The sequence below is a fragment of the Odocoileus virginianus genome, chromosome 4, assembly GCF_023699985.2.
Source record: "Odocoileus virginianus isolate 20LAN1187 ecotype Illinois chromosome 4, Ovbor_1.2, whole genome shotgun sequence".
NCBI classification, from domain to species: domain Eukaryota; kingdom Metazoa; phylum Chordata; class Mammalia; order Artiodactyla; family Cervidae; genus Odocoileus; species Odocoileus virginianus.
This window is the reverse complement of record NC_069677.1, coordinates 77,653,427-77,675,829: the sequence shown is the minus strand read 5'-3', so window position 1 is coordinate 77,675,829 and position 22,403 is coordinate 77,653,427. Positions and strand designations below refer to the sequence as shown.

Genomic DNA, 22,403 nt, shown 5'->3' with positions numbered 1-22,403 from the left:
CAAGACCAGTCTTCAATGTGCATAACTACCTTGGAATTCCATCCATGCAAAGCAGTGGCTTTTTTTTAATTTGTTTTTTTTTTTAAGGTTACTTTTTAAATCTCCTATTCTTTCATTGGGCTTCCCAGGTGGCACTAGTGGTAAAGAACCCACCTCCTGCCAGTGGTAAACAACTCCTGCCAATGCAGGAGATATAAGAGACATGGGTTCGATCCCTGGGTGGGGAAGATCCCCTGGAAGAGGGCATGACATCCCATTCCAGTATTCTTGCCTGGAGAATCCCATGGACAGAGAAGTCTGGCAGGCTAAAATCCATATGGTCTCACAGAGTCAGATACGACTAAAGCAACTATACATGCACACATGTACTTTTGCTCACCTATCTCTTTTATTCTCCACAAACCCAGGGTCACCCATGTCGGCATTATAACATTAAGAAAGCAAATAACTCACCCTTTTCCTGGGTAAGATGAACTTCTTGTTTGAAAGCTAAGCCAAAGGGTAGATTCCAAGAGCTGTCAGCATATGACATTCAGCACAATTAGGTCTTGCGCTTGGTTTGTTTGCCAGAAAATGATGATTCTCTGCCTCAGCAAGCCCTATGAGGAAAAAACCAAGAACAGCGTCATTCAAATTGCTCATGCCTCAGCAGCAGTTCTTTACTATTTGCTGTGCTGAAGCGTTTGCCGTAGTGCCAATGCATTACTCATCGGTAGGACATTATTCCCCAGCCTCACTTTTCTCATCTGTAAAATGGGTCCAATCAAGACACATCCCACCACATGTTTGCTCTGTTGACAATAATAAGAGCATGCAAATATCTGAAAATCCTTTTAGCCTAATGGGTTAGGACAACATTCCAGAACTTTTTGAGGAGACACAGCAGACAACTAAGGTCAGTTACAGTCACATAATAGAGTCCATGGCTGGTGTTTAAATGCTTAACATAGGGAGGAAACACATCAATTTTCAACTCAATGTCTGTGTTTTCAGAATATCATGCTGGATAAGAGGGGGAAATGGCAAGAAAAGAAACCCACTGTGTGAAACAAAGGAAGGGTCAGTTATTTTAACAGCGAAAGAGCACTTTGAAATTTCATTAAGGAAAAATCTGTTCCAAATACATTCCCCATAAAAGAAATGGAACAACTAGCTGACTCTCTGGAGGTCAACTTAATCCAGCTCCTGTTCTCCTAGGTCCCCCGTGGAGCTCGTAATCAGCTGGAGCCCCCATCGACTTCAGAGAAATCACCCCAGGAGGCAAATGGACTTTGAGAATGATACTGAGCCGATGCTGTAAGAGGCTAAGAAGTCTGTCCCTTTCTTCGTGAGACTGTACTTGCAGGGCTAGGATGTGTAGTCTGTTTTGCCAGGGGAAGGGGGAAGGGAAGCCAAATTCCATTTTCTCCTGCCATGTGCTTTAGAAAGAAACATAAAAGCTAGTGCAGGCAAAAAATGCTCTTTCTCAGTTTTGCTAACTTTCTCGGATAAGTCTACTCTTCCTCAGCGGTTGTCTCAATAGTAACCCTTGGTTCTCATCCTCCATCCTGTGCCCTTTCCTGGGATCCTCCATATGAATCTCAGTCCCCAGGAAGGGATGCTCAGCATCCAGGGGGCAGGATGAGTGCCACGCCTGACGTCTGATGGCCAAAGCTTGCAGGGGCTATTTGTTTTCATGTGCAGTTGGAAGAAACTTCCGGTCTACAGTGCAGAGACCAAGAAGCATGCTCTCCAAACATTCTACTTTGCACCCCCAATTACATCTGCATCTCTGATTGAGTACACGGTGTGTCACCAGGACCCAGAACCCAACCCTCCATTGAAGGACCCGAGTTAACGGCGCCTGGAGACAAAGGCATCAGAAGTCAGGGCTGGGAAGCCAAGGGGACCATCTGGAAAGTTAAGTTTAAGGGGGCTGGTGGGAGGACCACCTGCTGAAGGGAAAGATCTGGAATGGACAGCAGTGGTCCACTTGAGGCCAGAGACAGTGCCTGGGGCTGAAGCACACAACCAAGGGGCCTGTGACTGCAAAGGAAAGAGAACTATCCAGCCTGCTGGATAGGCCACGTGGAAGATGTGGTATTCAAGCTCATCCTTGAAGGGCAGGTGTGATGTGACAGGTGCGAACAGGGATGGGAATCCCAGCCCCAGGACTCCCAGAGAACAGTGGGCAGTCCAGAGGGCTGGGTTTCATCTTCAGCACACCTGCTCCAGAGCCATCATCCTCATACATCTGAGAAGACTCGCCATCCCCCAGGCCACTGGAGAGCAGAAGGGCAGTGTGGGGAAAGCAGAAAGAACAAGCGACGTGCAGCCTGAACAACCCAGAGGCTCTCAAACTCAGTGGGTATAAGAATCTCCCAAGAGGCTGGTTAAAAATGCAAGATCAAAGCTTCCATTCCTTTAAAAAAAAATGAAATAATGCCATTTACAGCAGTATCGATGGACCTAGAGGTGAAGTGAAGTAAATCAGGAAGAGAAAGACAAATATCATCCAATATCACTTATATCTGGAATGTAAAATATGACACAAGTGAACTTATCTATGACACAGCAACAGACTCATGGATGTAGAGAACAGACACGGAGTTCCCAGAGGGAAAGGGGTATACGGGAAGGACAGACTGGAGTTTGGGACAAGCAGATGCTAACTATTATAGGAGGAGCAACCCCACATCCAAGGAGCACGGCTTCATGGGCGCAGGAGGGCCAAGAGAAGCTACTCCACATTCAAGGTCAGGAGGGGCGCCATGAGAAGATAGCCCTGGTCCAAGGTAAGGAGCAGTGGCTGCGCTTTGCTGGAGCAGCCATGAAGAGATGCCCTACGTCCAAGGTAAGAGAAACCCAAGTAAGACGGTAGGTGTTGCGAGAGGGCATCAGAGGGCAGACAGACTGAAACCATAATCACAGAAAACTAGCCAATCTGATCACAGGACCACAGTCTTGTCTAACTCAGTGAAACTAGGCCATGCCGTGTGGGGTCACCCAAGACAGTCAGGTCATGGTGGAGAGGTCTGACAGAATGTGGTCCACTGGAGAAGGGAATGGCAAACCACTTCAGTATTCTTGCCTTGAGAACCCCATGAACAGTATGAAAAGGCAAAAAGATAGGACACTGAAAGGTGAACTCCTTAGGTCGGTAGGTGCCCACTATGCTACTGGAGATCAGTGGAGAAATAACTCCTGAAAGAATGAAGGGATGGAGCCAAAGCAAAAATAACACCCAGTTGTGGATGTGACTGGTGATAGAAGCAAGGTCCGATGCTATAAAGGACAATATTGTATAGGAACCTGGAATGTTAGGTCCATGAATTAAGGCAAATTGGAAGTGGTCAAACAGGAGATGGCAAGAGTGAACATCGACATTCTAGGAATCAGCGAACTAAGATAGACTAGAATGGGTGAATTTAACTCAGATGACCATTATATCTACTACTGCAGGAATCCCTTAGAAGAAATGGAGTAGCCATCATGGTCAACAAAAGAGTCTGAAATGCAGTATTTGGATGCAATCTCAAAAATGACAGAATGATCTCTGTTCGTTTCCAAGGCAAACCATTCAATATCACGGTAATGCCAAAGAATGCTCAAGCTACCACACAACTGCACTCACCTCACACGCTAGTAAAGTAATGCTCAAAATTCTCCAAGTCAGGCTTCAGCAATACATGAACCATGAACTTCCAGATGTTCAAGCTGGTTTTAGAAAAGGCAGAGGGACCAGAGATCAAATTGCCAACATCCACTGGATCATCAAAAAAGCAAGAGAGTTCCAGAAAAACATCTATTTCTGCTTTACTGACTATGCCAAAGCCTTTGACTGTGTGGATCACAATAAACTGTGGAAAATTCTGAAAGAGATGGGAATACCAGACCATCTGACCTGTCTCTTGAGAAACCTGTATGCAGGTCAGGAAGCAACAGTTAGAACTGGATATGGAACAAGAGACTGGTTCCAAATAGGAAAAGGAGTACGTCAAGGTTGTATATTGTCACCCTGCTTATTTAACTTCTATGCAGAGTACATCATGAGAAACGCTGGGCTGGAAGAAACACAAGCTGGAATCAAGATTGCCGGGAGAAATATCAATAACCTCAGATATGCAGATGACACCAACCTTATGGCAGTGAGTGAAGAGGAACTAAAAAGCCTCTTGATGAAAGTGAAAGAGGAGAGTGAAAAAGTTGGCTTAAACCTCAACATTCAGAAAACTAAGATCATGGCATCTGGTCCCATCACTTCATGATAAATAGATGGGGAGACAGTGGAAACAGTGTCAGACTTTATTTTTGGGGGTTCCAAAATTACTGCCGATGGCATTGCAGCCATGAAATTAAAAGATGCTTACTCCTTGGAAAGAAAGTTATGACCAACCTAGATAGCACATTTAAAAGCAGAGGCATTACTTTGTCAACAAAGGTCCATCTAGTCAAGGCTATGGTTTTTCCAGTGGTCATGTATGGATGTGAGAGTTGGACGATGAAGAAAGCTGAGCACAGAAGAATTGATGCTTTTGAACTCTGGTGTTATGGCTTCTCGGCCTTTTGGCTAAGATCAAGTGTGAACTGTGGTGTTGGAGAAGACTCTTGAGAGTCCCTTGGATTACAAGAAGATCCAACTAATCCATCCTAAAGGAGATTAGTCCTGGGTGTTCACTGGAAGGACTGATGTTGAAGCTGAAACTCCATTACTTTGGCCACCTCATGTGAATAGTTGACTCATTGGAAAAGACCCTAATGCTGGGAAGGATTGGGGACAGGAAGAGAAGGGGATGACAGAGGATGAGATGGTTGGATGGCATCACCAACTCGATGGACATGGGTTTGGGTAGACTCCAGGAGTTGGTGATGGACAGGGAGACCTGGTGTGCTGCGATTCATGGGGTCGCAAAGAGTCGGACATGACTGAGCGACTGAACTGAACTGAACTATTACATACAGAATGGATAAACAACAAGGTCCTACTGTATGGCACAGGGAACTATATCCAATATCCTGTGATAAACTGTAATGGAAAAGAATACAGAAAAGAAAGTATATACAGGTAAAGCTGAATCACTTCAATGGACAGTGGAAATTAACACATTGTAAATCAACTATATAAAACTATATTTATTTCAATAAAATAAATTGTTTTTAAAAAAAAGGTTCCATCCCACACAGGCTCATATAAAGCAGGTCTGGGACCCAGACCATACTAATCTGCATTTTAGTATGTCCCAGGTGATTCCACTCTAGGCTGGCCCCTTTGAAAACACCAGTGGGCACCACTTGGATAAAGCTGTATGAATGAGGCTCTGTACAACTGCCCCAAGCCCACGCTAGGCCACAGCTCTCAGCTGCCAGCCAGAGTCCAGCCTCAGCCCATTGAAGGAGAGCCGGGGGTCAGCATCTGAAGCTACGGGAGCAACACAGTTCTTCAGGGCAATGACTGTGTGTCAGCTTGCCTGAGCCATGAGTTGCCTGAACACCTGGTCAGACATGCTGGTTGTGTCTGTGATGCTGTTTTTTGCATGATATGAATATTTGAATCAGGAGTCTGGATAAAGCAGATTGCCCTCCCTAATGTGGATGGAACCCCTCCACCCATCCCACCACACAGTGGAAGCTCAGAGTTTGAACCACTGGACTGCCAGGGAAGTCCCTTGAAAGGTTTTCTGTATATTATGATGCTTTTTTAAGGTCAAAACACCATAATAGAGAGAAAATTAAAAACAGGATTAACACAACCCCAGGAAGTCTGGGCTTTACTTTTTCTGCAAACTCTGAAGACTGGATGGCTGCTGGCCTGGAAGGCTGCTGTAACATACCAGTTGGCCAGACATGAAAGGCAGGCTTCCAAATCAAAGTGTGTGGTTGCTATGATGATGCTACAATATTTCATTAATTGCCAAATCAGTATGCACTCCATTTTCCGTTTTAGATCAGTTTAAGATGCTGCAGAGCAGATTCTTAAAAGTCCTCTTTTGTTAACTTCAGGCAGCCTGCTGGGATGGAAAGATGGAGGAATTTGGAAACAAAAGATCTTGTTCACATCAGGCTAGATCACAAGAGAGTGTTATTTGAGGCAAAGTTTTTAAATACTCCCCACTTGTGTCTATGTCTCCAACTGGGGAGAACTATGCCTGCTTCTCAATATGGTGGGAAACCATTAGATGTCTGGTGGCAATTACTTCTGTCATGACTTTTTGGGGCCTTACGGCAGCTCACTCCAAAATATATTTCAATGGCACATGGATTATTTTGAATTCAGTTATTTAAGAAGCAGCCAATGCAAGGGACACTTTGACCCTCCTTTCTGTCCCCCCAAAATAAAAAAATCTCTCATGTGAAAGGTGCCCTCTTTGAATTTGGAAGTAGAGAGACACCTTTGTCTCCAGAAATGAAGAATCTGAGGCAGAAAAGCTGATATAAACAAACCTTATTACTTCTTTAATTTACTACTCCGCCCAGACACTGTTCAGATTCTCCACTAAGGTAGCACCCAAAACTTTAGTTACTTTATCTTGTCAACATCCCACAAGTCTATTGTTTCTTTGTCTCAAAAGTTTAAAGGCTGCCTGCTTTGACCTCTTCTCAAGTCCTAATTCTATGAGATTTCCGTACATAGCGAGCAAAATTGTCTCTTTTTCTCCTGTTCATCTGCCGGGGTCCAGTTTTGCTAAGAGTACAACCAGAAGAGCTCCAGATGGGTGGAGAGGGAAATGTCAGCCTCCTGACTTCTAACTGAAGCAGGATGGGGACATTCCACACTGTCACCTCAGTCCTCCCCTTTCCAGTCTACCTTGCAAGGGGATTCTGTCACAACAAGCAGAAGGTGCCTACCCAGGGATGAACCCAGCCCGGAGGAGCGTGGGAAGAGTGGTCCAGGGATGCCCCAGAGCTCCACCCCTGGCTGGATGCTCACATCACAGGCCACAGCCCTGGAGAGTCTGAGAGCACTAGAGAGAAAACACAGTCTGGTGGGTTCAGAGGACAGTGAACGGAAGAGAACTGGGCCTCCTAACAGTTCTCTGTGGAAATGAATTCTTCCTGAAGCCAGCGGGAGCCACAAACCCCCCACAAACATTTTTATATCATGGAAACTTTCAATGCAGTTCATAAAACAAAAGATACAAGATAACCAAGGAAATCAAGTATTTTGAAATAAATGTATCAAAATACTTTTTAAAGTGTACCAAAATAATACTCAGACTTCCCTGAGGGCTCAATGATAAAGAATATGCCTGCATAGCAGGAGACCCAGAATACGTGGGTTCGAACCCTGGATCAGGAAGACCCAGCACAGCCAAAAATAAAATAAATAAATATAAAATTTTAAAAGAAATGGGACACAGATAGGCACACTGGAAGAACACCAAGCGAAGAAGAAGAAGATGGTGGTGATATGTCTACAGACAGGGATCATCAAGGATTACCAGCAAGCAGACGGGGACAGACTCTCCCCACAGCCTCAGAAGGAACCAACCTTGCCCACACTTGACTGCAAATTTCCAGCCGCCAGCCCTGTGAGAAGACAAGCATCTGTCGACAGCCACACCATCCTGATCCTCGGGTCCTGAGCCCTCGGTTTGCGGTACTTTGTTACCACAGCCCTAGGAACCTAACAGCACCGTATTCGTGATGGAAGGAAGTGCTTTCACTAAGTTTCAGTGAAAGGTTTATGAAAAAAAGAAAGTAATTTTTTCTCCCTTTCAAGGTGCTGGACCTGCTCTGGTGCTCAGTCTTCTGTCACCACTGGTAGACAGGTTGTCACACACGAACTGAGGGATGGTCACGCTTCAAAACCGTGATGGCCATGATCCCAGGAGAGGGAAGATGCGTGCATGCTCAGTCATGTCCAACTTTTGCGACCCCACAGACTGAAGTCTGCCAGCCTCCTCTGTCCATGGGATTCCACAGGCAAGAATACTAGAGTGGCTTGTGACTTCCTTCTCCAGGGGATCTTCCCGATCCAGGGATGGAACCCGAGTTTTCTGCATTACAGGCAGATTCTTTACCACTGAGACACAGGGAAACAGGAGGAAAGATAGCAGTCCTAGCTATTTGAAGCACAGGGTGACATCACCCCCACATTTCCAGTCCCTCTAAGAAGGTTTTAATACTTGTTTTTATCTGACCTCCCTCAAGGGCCTGGGCGTCAGGGCTGAGGTTGGGTGAAGTGGAAACTTTGCACATTTTTACCACTTTTGGGGGGTAAAATATATTTTTCAGTTTCATGGGTGGGGGGAAGGGTGATGGTGGCTGACCATTTTAAAATTTTTTTCTATTTAACAAAATAAACCATCAACTCTATTTCAACTCCTCTCCCATTTCAGAAATGTTCAAAACCATCTGCTCTGGCTCCCTGTGCCAGCTCCGTGAAGGTCCCCCCTCCCTTCCCCTGGGAGGCGTCCTTGGACTGTGGCCACGCACACCAGCTGCCTGTGATGCTGTGGGTCATCGCTGGGCCAGTGGCCGGAGTCTGGGCACAGAGGTGTTCAGAGGGCATCTGGGGCCTCCTCTTTGGGAGAAGGGAATTTGAACATCCAGACCCATGACAAATGGTTTCTTTCTCTGCCTTTCCCATCACCTCACGACCTCAACCAAGGACCGTGAACAAAAATCCCATTCACCATTCACCGCTCCTGCTGCTGGGACTGCAGGAAATTATATTGGTGAAGTGTCCCCACTGACACAGCCTCAGGGGTCATCCTGTGCTCGTCCTCTATGGCTGACCAGCTAGGGCAGGAACACTTCCTACTTGAAGAGCTTTCATGAGGGGGCTAGCCCGGGGCCCTCACAGCCTGGATGTTTTCACTGCCTCAGAAAACCTCTTCTGAGTGTCTCCTCTGCGGAGGAGGGGCGGGGTCCAGAGACCTGGGGCTCAAGGATAAAGAAAGTAAACTTCTGAGGTGCTCACAGCCCTCAGGATGAGCATAGCTATAATGGACATGACACAACAAGGAGAACCTGCCTATGAACCTGAAAGACCATCCTTGACAGAATTTCCATCAGCCTCCTCTGAACCCCCTTCTCAGCAAGACCTCAGCCTCGGACTCCCGCGCCATCTTTGAGTCACCCAGCTTCATCAAGCATCCTGCTAAGTGGGTTTACCCAGAATCCTTCACCCTCAATATCTGGTCAAGGGCCTTCCCTGGTGGTCCAGTGGTTAAGAATCCACCTTGCAAGGCAGAGGACACGGGTTCAATCCCCAGTCGGGGAACTAAGAACCCACACGCCTCAGGACAACTAAGCCTGGTTGCCACAACTACTGAGACCATGCACGGCCACGAGAGAACCCACATGACCTAATGAAGATTCCACATGCCGCAACTGAGACCCAACACAAATAAATAAGTTTTTTTATTATTATCTGGTGAAGTTCCCTTCCCCCAAACTTGGGGCCCACCTTCGGCAATCATCCTGTCAAATTCAGCTTGGCCAGAACTCCTTGACCCCTAGTGTTTCCTCACAGTAATTCCCCAGCCACGAACCCACTCCACCCCCCCAACCTCCTCCTTGGCTCTAAGTCCCCAGTTGTCGAGGCCGTACTCAGAGTTGAGCTCAGCTTGTGGCAAGGTCAAGTTTCCCCTCTGACAGTACTTCTGGAATACAACCTGTTCTTGCTGTTTTATCTGCATCCCACTCTGGCTTTGCTTTACAGCACAGAGGAGAGAAGTCCTACCTGAGGATGCTCAGGATTGCTGCTCCAAGGAGGCCCACAGGCAGAGGCAGGAATCTAGGAAGGACAAAGGGGAAGCTTGGAAGTGAGGCTGGAGACCAGCATGGCCTCGAGGAGTCTGACTTTTCTGAGGATATCAGGGAGTTGGTCCAGAGCTTCTCTAGGGTTTATGAACTGCTGAGTCTGGGGTCCTGGGGTGGGAGGACCTCTCTCCCCATCCATAATACGACACAGAAGCCTCCCACTTACTTTGAACATGGCAGCTCAACTACCCCAAGTGGCTGAGAAAATAGAGCCCAGAGATTCACACCAATGATCTCTGGTCTCAGAACCAGCGGATGCTGAGCTTTGAGAACACATTTAGTCTCCAGTTCTGTTTTACAGTATTTAACTATTATCACAGAAAAGAAATGGCCAGAAGAAAGCCATGATTGTTAGTAAGTTAGCACTTAGCGACTTAAAATACACCAAGGCAGGATAATTTCACTGGTTAATAATAATGCATTATATGAATTGCCTGGATAGAAAACTCACAGGCAAGATTGGAATCAAGACTGGAATCAAGATTGCCAGGAAAAACATCAGCTACATCAGATATGCAGATAATATCACTTTAATGGCAGAAAGTGAAGAGGAACTAAAGAGCTTCTTGATGAAGGTGAAAGAGGAGAGTGAAAAAGCTGGCTTAAAAATCAACATTCAAAAAATGAAGATTATGGCATCTGGTCCCATCACTTCATGGCAAATAGATGGGGAAAAGGTGGAAACAGTGACAGATTTTATGATTTGGGGCTCCAAAAAGCACTGCAGATGGTGACCACAGCCATGAAATTAAAGGACACTTGCTCCTTGGAAGAAAAGCTATGACAAACCTAGACAGCAAGGTCTGTATAGTCCAAGCTATGTTTTTTCCCACTGGTCATGTACAGATGTAAGAGCTGGACCATAAAGAAGGCTGAGCACTGAAGAATTAATGCTTTCCGACTATGGTGCTCGAGAAGACTCTTGAGAGTCCCCTGAATTGCAAGGAGATCAAACCAGTCAGTCTTAAAGGAAATCAACTCTGAATATTCATTGGAAGGACTGATGCTGAAGCTGAAGTTCCCATACTTTGGCCACCTGATGGGAAAAGCCGACTCACTGGAAAAGACCCTAATGCTGGGAAAGATTGAGGGTAGGAAGAGAAGGGGGTGACAGAGTATGAGATGGTTGGATGGCATCACTGATTCAATGGACATGAGTCTGAGCAAACTCCAGGAGAAGCCTGGAATGCTGCAGTTCACGGGGTCGCAATGAGTCGGACACGACTGAACAACTGAACAGCAACTATAATAATGCACGTGTTGTATCTATTTGCACTTCTAATGGGACAAAAGGAGAAAAAATAAAGGTAATGAAGCCTGTTGCTGTTGGAATTTAAGTTGTTCAAAATAAATATAATTCTATATGGTACTCCAGAAATAATGCTCTACTGGTAATTCCACCCCTCTCCCAACCCATATTGAGACAGAAGGAAAAAACAAGCTTAGTTATTTCATATGTAGACTTTAAACATTAAAAGCACTAACAATTATGATGTTCTAAAGATATTATTAGGACATGGATGAAATCCTAATGAAGAGTCGAGTGTGTTATTTCATTTAGGTAAAAGTGAACAAATAAGTTTAGGCAATGCAGCTAGTTTAAAAACAAAGGGGAAATGATATTTTATGAATTCATTCAATGTGTGAAAATTCAATGAAACTTGTAGTTATGGTATTTTTTTTTCTGTACGCATATTGTTCTTTAAGGAAAAGTTATCTCTGAATTTTTTTTTAAGGCATTTTAAGGCAGTCTTAATAGAACACCATTGACATGGAGGCTTAAACCACGGACATTTATTTTCTCACAGATCCCACGGCTGGAGTCTGAGATCAGGCTGGCAGTAGGGCTGGGTTGCAGGAAAAGCCCTCTTCCTGGCTTGTGATGGCTGGTTTTTCCTTCTGTCTTTGCGTGGCTGAGATGAGAAAAGAGGGAGGAACGGAGGAGGGGGAGAGAGAGAGGCAGAGAGAATGCACCAAGTCGAAACCTAGTCACCTCCCAAAAGCCCCAACCCCAAACATTACCATATCATCACAGTAAGCGAAGTAAGTCAGAAAGAGAAAGACAAACAGCCTATGATACCACTTATACGTGGAACCTAAAATATGACACAAACAAACCCACCTGTGAAACAGAATCAGGGACCTAAAGAACGGACTGGTGGCTGCCAAGGGGGAGGTGGGTAGGAGACGGGAGGAGTGGGAGGCAGGGATTAGCAGATGCAAACTTGTATATATAGGATGAGTAACCAAGGTCCTACCGTAGAGCACAGGGAACCATATCCAATATCCTGTGATAAATCATAGTGGAAAAGACTATGAAAAAGAATATATGTGTGTGTATAACTGGGTCATTTGCTGCACAGCAGTAATTAACACAGCATTGTAAATCAGCCATATTTCAATAAAAGAGAGACAGAGAAAAGATTGTCTTCATTTAGAGAATAGAGCACACACAGTAATTTTTGTTGTTGTTCAGTCGCTCAGTTGTGTCTTTGCGACCCCATAGACACCAGACTTCCCTGTTCTTCACTGTCTCCCAGAGTTTGCTCAAACTCATGTCCACTGAGTTGGTGATACCATCCAACCATCTCATCCTCTGTTGCCCCCTTCTCCTCCCACCCTCAATCTTTCCCAGCATCAGGGTCTTTTCCAATGACTCGGCTCCTCCTCCAATGGCATCAGGTGGCCAAAGGATGGTAGCTTCAGCCTCAGTCCTTTCAATGAATATTCTGGGCTGATTTTCTTTAAGATTGACTGGTTTGATCTCCTTGCTATACAAGGGATGCTCAAGAGTCTTCTCCAGCAGCACAGCTGGAAAGCATCAATTCTTTGGCACTCAGCCTTCTTTATGGCCCAACTCTCACATTCATACATGACCACTGGAAAAACCTTAGCTTTGACTATACAGACTTCTGTTGGCAAAGTGACGACTCAGCTTTTTAATATGCTGTCTAGGTTTGTCATAGCTTTTCTCCCAAGGAGCAAGTGTCTTTTAATTTCGTGGCTGCAGACATACATAATAAACCATTGCTGTCCGGAGGCAACATTCAAAAGCCTAGGTCACTTGTCAATACAGCAGAGTGACTTTTTTAAGAAGCAGATAAATCTCTGGCAGAACAGCCTCTTGACTTACAAACCTGCCCCTCCACAGCACAAGCAGATAACCCTCAACCAGAAATTTCCTTTCAGTGTGAGGTGACTTTCTCACCACGGATTTCATCACTCAGCGGCTCACTCTCAAGCATGACAGTCAACAATCAAAGAAATCTACAAGAAGACTGGGGAAAACTGAATCCAAACACAAGCAATCACATCCACACAGGCAGGCCCACTCAGCCCATGTTACTTATGACTGTCGCCATCTGTCTTCCGCTGAAATGTCCTTTGAACTGTGAGCTATTTCAGGTCCTAGGCGTCACTGCAAGAAGTGTGGTAGGACAATCTGATTTCACAGTGGATGCTCTTATAACAAGTGCATGATGTCTACCCAAGATGACCAATACTTCTTTAACTCCATCATCTTTTCCTCTATAGTAATCACATAGCTTCCTCCAGCCTGTTGTTACTCACTGCTTTTCTTTAAGGAAGTGGGTAGATTCTACTGATGACCTGTGGCTAGTAAAGGAGCTCTGTTTTTCTAGCAAACATACAGAAAACCTCGTGACCTCTGCGAGGTTTCCCTGGTGGCTCAGTGGTAAAGAACCTGTCTGCCAATGTAGGAGACACGGGTTCAATCCCTGGGTCAGGAAGATCTCCTGGAGAAGAGAACAGCAATCCACTCCAGTATTCTTGCCTGGGAAATCCCATGGACAGAAAGCCTGGCAGGCTACTTCAGCCCATGGGGTCGCAAAGAGATGGACGTGACTAAGTGACTAAATAAATGGGCTTTCCTGATAGCTCATTGGTAAAAAAAAAAAAAAAAAAAAATCTGCCTGCAATGTGGGAGATCCCAGTTCAATTCCTGGGTCAGGAAGATCGCCTGGAGCACGGAAAGGCTATCCACTTCAGTATTCTGACCTGGAGAATTCCATGGACTTTATAGTCCATGGGGTTGCAAAGAGTCAGACAGGACTGAGCAACTTTCGCTTTCTTTCTTCCTTTTCTTTAGTAACTAAACAGCAGTAGAAATAGCATGACTTCTGCTCACTGAGTTCAAGATCATTTGTCCTGGCCTGAAGCAGACCCTGTCCCCAGGATCTAGACAAAATGTTGAAGCCATGACGCTTGGCCAAGAAATTCACTGATGGGGGAGAGTTAAGACCCCCTTTTTCTTTATTCAAACACTGACCTACACAGTTGCCAAGAGACTTCACTCAAACTCCCAGATTTTCATTTACAAAAATCTTCGTGAAGAGTAAACAGTAAACATTTGTGGAGAATTAGCAACTAGGAGGAAAGATTGAGCAAACATCTCCGAGGTCTTCTCAAGAAAGCAAATTTCCACATGACATGCTAGATAAAAGTTTCCCAACTGCCACATGTATATAAATATTGTGCTGGTTATGAACATTCCTACTTAGACCCTAGTTCAGACCTTGTCAAGACCCTTCCATAGCAATATCTGTTAACCATCCTGTATTTCCAGGCCTTAGAGAGTGCAGAAGCAAAGAAAATGAATGCCACTGCACAATATTCACTAATTTAAACGTGACCTTTCCTTACATTTTTAAACTTGGGATCACCTACCATAGTGGTGACAGGTATGCTGACAGGTATCACACATACTTTTTTTTTGAGGCCATTATTACCAAAGGACTTCCCTGGTGGCTCAGATGGTAAAGTGTATGCCTACAATGCAGGATACCTGGGTTCGATACCTGGGTTGGGAAGATCCTCTGGAGAAGGAAATGGCAACCCACTCCAGTACTCTTGCCTGGAAAATCCCATGGACAGAGGAGCCTGGTAGGCTACAGTCCATGGGGTCGCAAAGAGTCGGACACGACTGAGCAACTTCACTAATTATTACCAAGGGGCCCAGGTATAAATACAGCTAGTCGTGTGATGGATGGAGCCACCTGTCTACATCTGCCTCCCCAAATACAGCAATCATGAAACCATTCCCCTGCTTACAGACTTAAAAGACTCGGTCTTTTAATAGAAGAATTCAATAGCCAGTTACCATTGGGAATTTTTGGGTTAGGAAAAAAAATTAGCAAGGGAATGATGGGATATTCTGTCCACCTGCTACATTCCCAGGAACCCCAAAGAACAGCACAATTGGAAGGGAATGGTGGGAGATGCACAAATATTTGCTGAATAAATCATCTGGGGGAAGTCTATGATCATAAAACAAAGGACACTTTTTTCCCTGCATCATTCCCTATCATTCTCCTCATTCCTTCCCCTCAAGGTGGACTCCCATTCACAGCTCACCCTGTTCTCATAATGTTTAAACATCTTTAAGTAGAAAGTGGGGCTTCCCAGGTGGTTTGAGGGGAGAAGAACCCACCTACCAATGCAGAAGACACAAGAGACATGGGTTCAGTCCCCGGGTCAGGAAGATTCCCCTGGAGACGGGAATGGCTACCCACTTCACTATTCCTGCATGGAGAAATCCATGGACAGAGGAGCCTGGAGGGCTACAGCCCATGGGGTCTCAAAGAGTCAGACACAACTGAGCACACACACACAGTAGAAAATGTTCCTATTCTGGGATCCAGGTTTCTGGCTGGGGATGGGGAAGGATATTGTGAATTTCTTCCTCATCAGTTCCAATGACAATACATATTGATAACAAGGAATGCAAATGGTATTGTTTCTTTCTCTTAAGATAACAGCCACTACCTACATGAATTTCTGCTTTAAGTATGGTTTCAAAACAAAACTTCATTCCTCCCCCCAAAAAACGATTAAGGAACCTTATCTAAGTAACCTGACATCTTCTAGTAAGCCTCTTATTTTCTTGTTTCCAAATCAAGCTTCTGGAATAAATAGTCTCCACTCACCACTTTGGATGGTCTTATCCACCAATGAATTAATCTTCAGCACACTGTAATCTGCTTCTGCTCCTGTTGCTTATCTAAAAGCATTCTAGCAAAAGTCACCATTACCCTGCTTTGGGTCAGCAAACAGTTAACAGAGGAATACTGACAGGCTATTCCTCTGACCCACTCTGCCAAGAATGCTGCCATTACCAACATGCTCCTTGAATGGAATTAAGGTCACAGTTCAGTTCAGTTCATTTCAGTCACTCAGTCGTGTCCGACTCTTTGCGACCCCATGAACCGCAGCACACCAGGCCTCCCTGTTCATCACCAGCTCCCAGAGTTTACCCAAACTCATGTCCATTAAGTCGGTGATGCCACCCAACCATCTCATTCTCTGTTGACCCCTTCTCCTCCTGCCCTCAATCTTTCCCAGCATCAGAGTCTTTTCCAATGAGTCAACTCTTCACATGAGGTGGCCAAAGTATTGGAGTTTCAACTTCAACATCAGTCCTTCCATGAATACCCAGGACTAATCTCCTTTAGGATGGACTGATTGGATCTCCTTGCAGTCCAAGGGACTCTCAAGAGTCTTCTCCAACACCATGGTTCAAAAGCATCAATTCTTTGGCACTCAGCTTTCTTTATAGTCCAACTCTCACATCCATACATGACTACTGGAAAAACAATAGCCTTGATGAGACAGACCTTTGTTGACAAAGTATTGTCTCTGTTTTTTAATATGCTGTCTAGGTTGGTCATAACTTTCCTTCCAAGGAGTAAACGTCTTTTAATTTCATGGCTGAAATCACCATCTGCAGTGATTTTGGAGCCCCCCCCCAAAAAAAAAATAAAGTCTCTCACTGTTTCCACTGTTTCCCCATCTATTCGCCATGAAGTGATGGGACCAGATGCCATGATCTTAGTTTTCTGAATGTTGAGGTTTAAGCCAACTTTTTCACTCTCCTCTTTCACTTTCATCAAGAGGCTCTTTAGTTCTTATTTACTTTCTGCCATAAGGATGGTGTCATCTGCATATCTCTGGTTATTGCTATTTCTCCCGGCAATCTTGATTCCAGCTTGTGTTTCATCCAGCCCAGCATTTCTCATGGTGTACTCTGCATATGTTAAATAAACATAGTGACAATATACAGCCTTGATGTACTCCTTTTCCGATTTGGAACCAGTCTTTTGTTCCATATCCAGTTCTAACTGTTGCTTCCTGACCTACATACAGGTTTCTCAAGAGGCAGGTCAGGTGGTCTGGTAGTCCCATCTCTTTCAGAATTTTCCACAGTTTATTGTGATCCACACAGTCGAAGGCTTTGGCATAGTCAATAAAGCAGATATAGATGCTTTTCTAGAACTCTCTTGTTTTTTCAATGATCCAGCAGATGTTGGCAATTTGATCTCTGGTCCCTCTGCCTTTTCTAAATCCAGCTTGAACATCTGGAAGTTCACGATTCATGTATTGCTGCCTGGCTTGGAGAACTTTGAGCATTACTTTACTAGCGTGTGAGATGAGTGCAATTTTGCAGTAGTTTGAGCATTCTTTGGCATTGCTTTTCTTTGCGGCCACTGCTGAGTTTTCCAAATTTGCTGACATATTGAGTGTAGCACTTTCACAGCATCATGTTTTAAGATTTGAAATAGCTCAACTGGAATTCCATCACCTCCACTAACTTTATTTGTAGTGATGCTTCCTAAGGCCCACTTGACTTCACATTCCAGGATGTCTGGGTCTAGGTGAGTGATCACACCATCATGATTATCTGGGTCATGAAGATCATTTTGTACAGTTCTTCTGTCTATTCTTGTCACCTCTTCTTAATATCTTCTGCTTCTATAAGGTCCATACCATTTCTGTCCTTTATGGGCCACAGATGAGGGAAGAATTGAGAAATACTGAAAAAGATAGAGAGCTGCCAGAACAGAAGAAAATCAACATGGAAGATAAGAGGTGCCAGGATCAAAGAAAGGGATAGGGAGGGTTGCAGACACAATGGAGGATTTAGAGCAAGGGGACAGGGTAACTCAAAAGGCAGAAAATTACAGGGAGGGAAGAGGGAGAATTTAAACTTATGTTTTGCATTATGAATGGAATCGCCTTTGGTGTTCTTCAAAAGATTTCAGGGAACCTCCTTGGTGGTCCAGAGTTTAAGAATCTGCCTGCCGATGCTGGGGACACAAGTTTGATCCCTGGTCTGGGAAGATCCCACGTGCCGCAGAGCAGCTAAGCCCACAAGCCACAATTATTGAGCCTGTGCTTTAGAGACCCAGAACCACAGCTATTGAGCTGTCATGCTACAACTACTGAAGTTCAGGCACCTAGAGCCTGAGCTTTGCAACAAAAGAAACCATGCAACTAAAGAAAGCCTGCATTTAGCAACAAAGACCCAACGAGACAAAAATAAATAAATAAAAGGTTTCAGTAAAGATTCTAAATGCCTTTTGGCTATCAAACTGCTGATATTTTCATATATATCAGATGAGACTGTAAAAGATATACTGTCAAGACTGAGCCACAGGAATGTCCCTGGTGGTCAAGTGGCTAAGACTCTGCTCCCAATGCAAGGGGCCTGGCTTCAATCCCTGGTCAGGGAATTAGATCTCACATGCTGCATCTGAGAGTTGCTCATCTGTTTCTTCTCTCAGCACTCTGAGTTTTCATTCTGACTCTCTTTTGTTAGCTCCTGTCCTCATCTTGCCCTTAAAATTGAGGTGTGCTCTTGACCCTCTCTTCTTACTTAACACAATCTCACTTATCCACTTCACTGGTTATACACAAAATCATCCCTCAATCCATATTGTCCTTCCACACTTTTTGATACATGCTCACTCAGTCACTAAGCTGTGTCAGACTCTTTTGCAATCCCATGGACTATAGCCCATCAGGCTCCTCTGTCCACGGGATATCCCAGGCAAGAATATTGGAATGGGTTGCCACTTCCTTCCCCAGGGGGCCTTCCCGACCCAGGGATCAAACCCGAGTCTCTCGCATTTTCCACATTGGCAGGCAGATTCTTTACCACTGTGACACCTGGGAAGCCTGTTCCATACTCCAAATCAAAAAGCCTATGAACATCCATAGACATCTCAAATCCATCTCCTTTTTTCAGGCTTAAGGGTCTTTGAATCTGCCCACAAGAAGCAAACTCGAACCCATTTTCACTGCTTTATCTCACCAACACTAGACTTAATCGCCTCCACTCCAGTCTCTATGTTGCATGACTCTGAACTTTTCAAAACCACAAGTCCAACAGCATCATCCCAGCACCTAAAACTTTCCAGTGTCAATGGAATATTACTCACCCTTTTAAAAAGAATGCAATATTGCCATTTGCAGCAACACGGATGGACCCAGAGACTGTCATAATGAGTGAAGCAAGTCAGACAGAGAAGAACAAATGTCATATGATATCACTTACATGCAGAATCTAAAATATATATATATATAATATACATGAACTTATTTACAAAACAGAAACAGGCTCACAGACTTAGAAAACAAACTTAAGGCTACCAAACTAAACATTCTCTGCGTGTATAAATAAATATTACTGTTAATGGTTTGAATTGTCTTTCCCCTAATCCATATGAAGTTCTAACCCTCAGGACCCCAGAAAGTGGCCTGATGTGGAAACAGGGTCCCTGCAGATGTAACTACTTAAGATGAGCTCACACTGGAGCATGGTGGTCCCTGGTCCAATATGACTGGGGTCCTTAGTGAACAGAAATTTGGATGAAGATGAGCACACACACAGAGAGAACACTGAGTGACAGTGAAGATAGAGATCAGGGTGATGCTTCCATAAGCCAAGGAACATCAAAAGTTGTCATCAAAGCACCTGGAGCCTGTTATACAGGGTGAAGCAAGTCAGAAAGCAAGAAACAAGTACTGCGTATTAACACATATATATGAAATCTAGAAAGATGGTACTGATGGTATTTGCAGGGCAGGAATAGAGACACAGACATAGAGAAAGGACTTGTTCACAGGTGGAGAAAAGGGAAAGTGAGATGAATTGAGACAGCAGTACTGACATGTATACACTACCAGTGACACACACAACTACCACAGACAGACATACACTACCACAGACACACACACACCCACAGACAGACATACACTACCATTGACACACATACACTACCACAGACAGGCATACACTACCACAGACACACATACACTACCACAGACACACATACACTACCACAGACAGACATACACTACCACAGACACACACACACCCACAGACAGACACTACCACTGACACACACACACCGACAGACAGACAGACACTACCACTGACACACATACACTACCACAGACACACACACACCCACAGACAGACACACTACCACAGACACACATACACTACCACAGACAGACATACACTACCACAGACACACACACACCGACAGACATACACTACCCACAGACACACATACACTACCACAGACAGGCATACACTACCACAGACACACACACACCCACAGACAGACATACACTACCACAGACACACATACACTACCACAGACAGACAGACACTACCACAGACACACACACACCCACAGACAGACACTACCACTGACACACACACACCGACAGACAGACAGACACTACCACTGACACACATACACTACCACTGACACACATACACTACCATTGACATACTTATACTACCATGTGCAAAATTTGATACCTGACTCCTCTGCCTTTTCTACAAGAACCAGAGATCAAATTGCCAGTATCCGTTGGATCATAGAAAAAGCAAGGGAATTCCAAAACAACATCTACTTCTGCTTCATTGACTATGCTAAAGCCTTTGATTATGTGGACCACAACCAACTCTGGAAAATTCTTCAAGAGATGGGAATACCAGACCACCTTACCTGCCTCCAGAGAAACTTGCATGTGGGCCAAGAAGCAACAGTTAGAACCAGACACAGAACAACGGACTAGTTCAAAATTGGGAAAGGAGTGCATCAAGGATGTATATTGTCACCTTGCTTGTTTAACTTTTATGCAGAGTGAAAATGAAAGTGTTAGTCACACAGTCATTTCTGACTCTTTGCAACCCATGAACTGTAGCCTGCCAGGCTCCTCTGTCCATGGGATTCTCCAACCAAGAATACTATACCACAGTGGGTTGCCATTCCCTTCTCCAGGGGATCTTCCCAACTCAAGAATTGAACTCAGATCTCCTGCATTGTAGGTGGATGCTTTACCATCTGAACCTCATACGAAATGCCAGGCTGGATGAATCACAAGCTGAAACCAAGATTTCTAAGAGAAATATCAACAACCTCAGATATGTAGATGATACCACCCTGATGGCAGAAATTGAAGATGAACTAGAGAGCCTCTTTCTTGATGAGGGTGAAAGAGAAGAGTGAAAAACCTGGCTTAAAACTCAACTTCCAAAAAACAAAGATCATGGCATCCGGTCCCATCACTTCATGGTAAACAGATGGAGAAAAAGTGGAAACAGAGACAGATTTTATTTTCTTGGACTCCAAAATCACTGCAGACAGAGGCTTCAGACACAAAATTAAAAGACACTTACTTCTTGGAAGAAAACCTATGACAAATCTAGACAGCATGTTAAAAAGCAGAGACATCACTTTGCCAACAAAGGTCCATATAAGTCAAAGCTATGGTTTTTCCAATAGTCACGTATGGATATGAGAGTTGGATCTTATATAAAGAAGACTGAGCACCAAAGAATTGATGCTTTCAAATTGTGGTACTGGAGAAGACTCTTCAGATTATCTTGGATGGCAAGGAGATCAAGCCAGTATATCCTAAAGGAAATCAACCCTGAATATTCATTGGAAGGACTGATGCTGAAGTTGAAGCTCCAATACTTTGGCCACCTGATACGAAGAGCCAACTCATTGGAAAAGACCCTGACGCTGGGAAAGACTGAGGACAGAGAAGGAGGTGACAGAGGATGAGACGGTTGGATGTCATCACTGACTCAATGGACATGAGTTTGAGCAAACTCTAGGAAATAATGAAAGACAGGGAAGCCTGTCATGCTGCAGTTCATGGGGTCGCAAAGAGACACACCACTTAGCAACTGAACGATATGTAAAACAGACGGCTAGTGGGAAGCTGCTATATAAGACAGGGAGCCCAGCTCTGTGCTCTGTGATGACCTAGAAGGGTGTGATGGGGAATGGTGGGAGGGAAGCTCAAGAGGAAAGGACCTATGTATACTCATAGCTCATTTACTTTGTTGTACAGCAGAAACCACCACAACATTGTAAATCAATTATCCCCCAATCAAAAAAATTTTTAAAGGAAAAATGAAAGGAGAGGCCTGGAACAGATTTCCCCCTCACAGGTCTCAAAACCAGTCCTGCAGACACCTTGACCTCAGAATTCCAGCCTCCAAAGCTGTGAGACAAGCAATTTCTATTCTTTAAGACCCTCACTTCTGGTCCCTTGATATGTCAGCCCTAGAACACTTCAGCATTTACTAAGTGAATAAATGAATAAAATTACTCAAAGCAGTAATTGCCTGAATATCAGCAATGCACCTGTGCAAGCTTTGCTAAGTGCAAACACAATAGCGGGGTATTAGGCAGAATTCCGCCCACAAGCCATACTGCATTTAGATCTGTCAGGATAGACTTCCTCCTCTCTCTATGAATATTTTGAAAGGAAAACAGTTTTTTCCATAATTTTTACCCACTAGGTTTTTATTTCTGTTTAAAGAAAGC

The 22,403-nt window shown here is 44.5% G+C and overlaps 1 protein-coding gene across 2 annotated transcripts in view; it reads right to left on the bottom strand.

The window, feature by feature from the left end:
* The window catches only part of B3GALT5 (beta-1,3-galactosyltransferase 5), a 54,612-nt gene that overhangs the window by 13,322 nt on the left and 18,887 nt on the right, over positions 1-22,403 (bottom strand). For both annotated transcript variants that reach the window (XM_020906726.2, XM_070466790.1), the window contains one exon: positions 454-599. The gene's annotated coding sequence lies outside the window, so the exon portion shown is untranslated. The remainder of the gene's footprint in view (positions 1-453; positions 600-22,403) is intronic.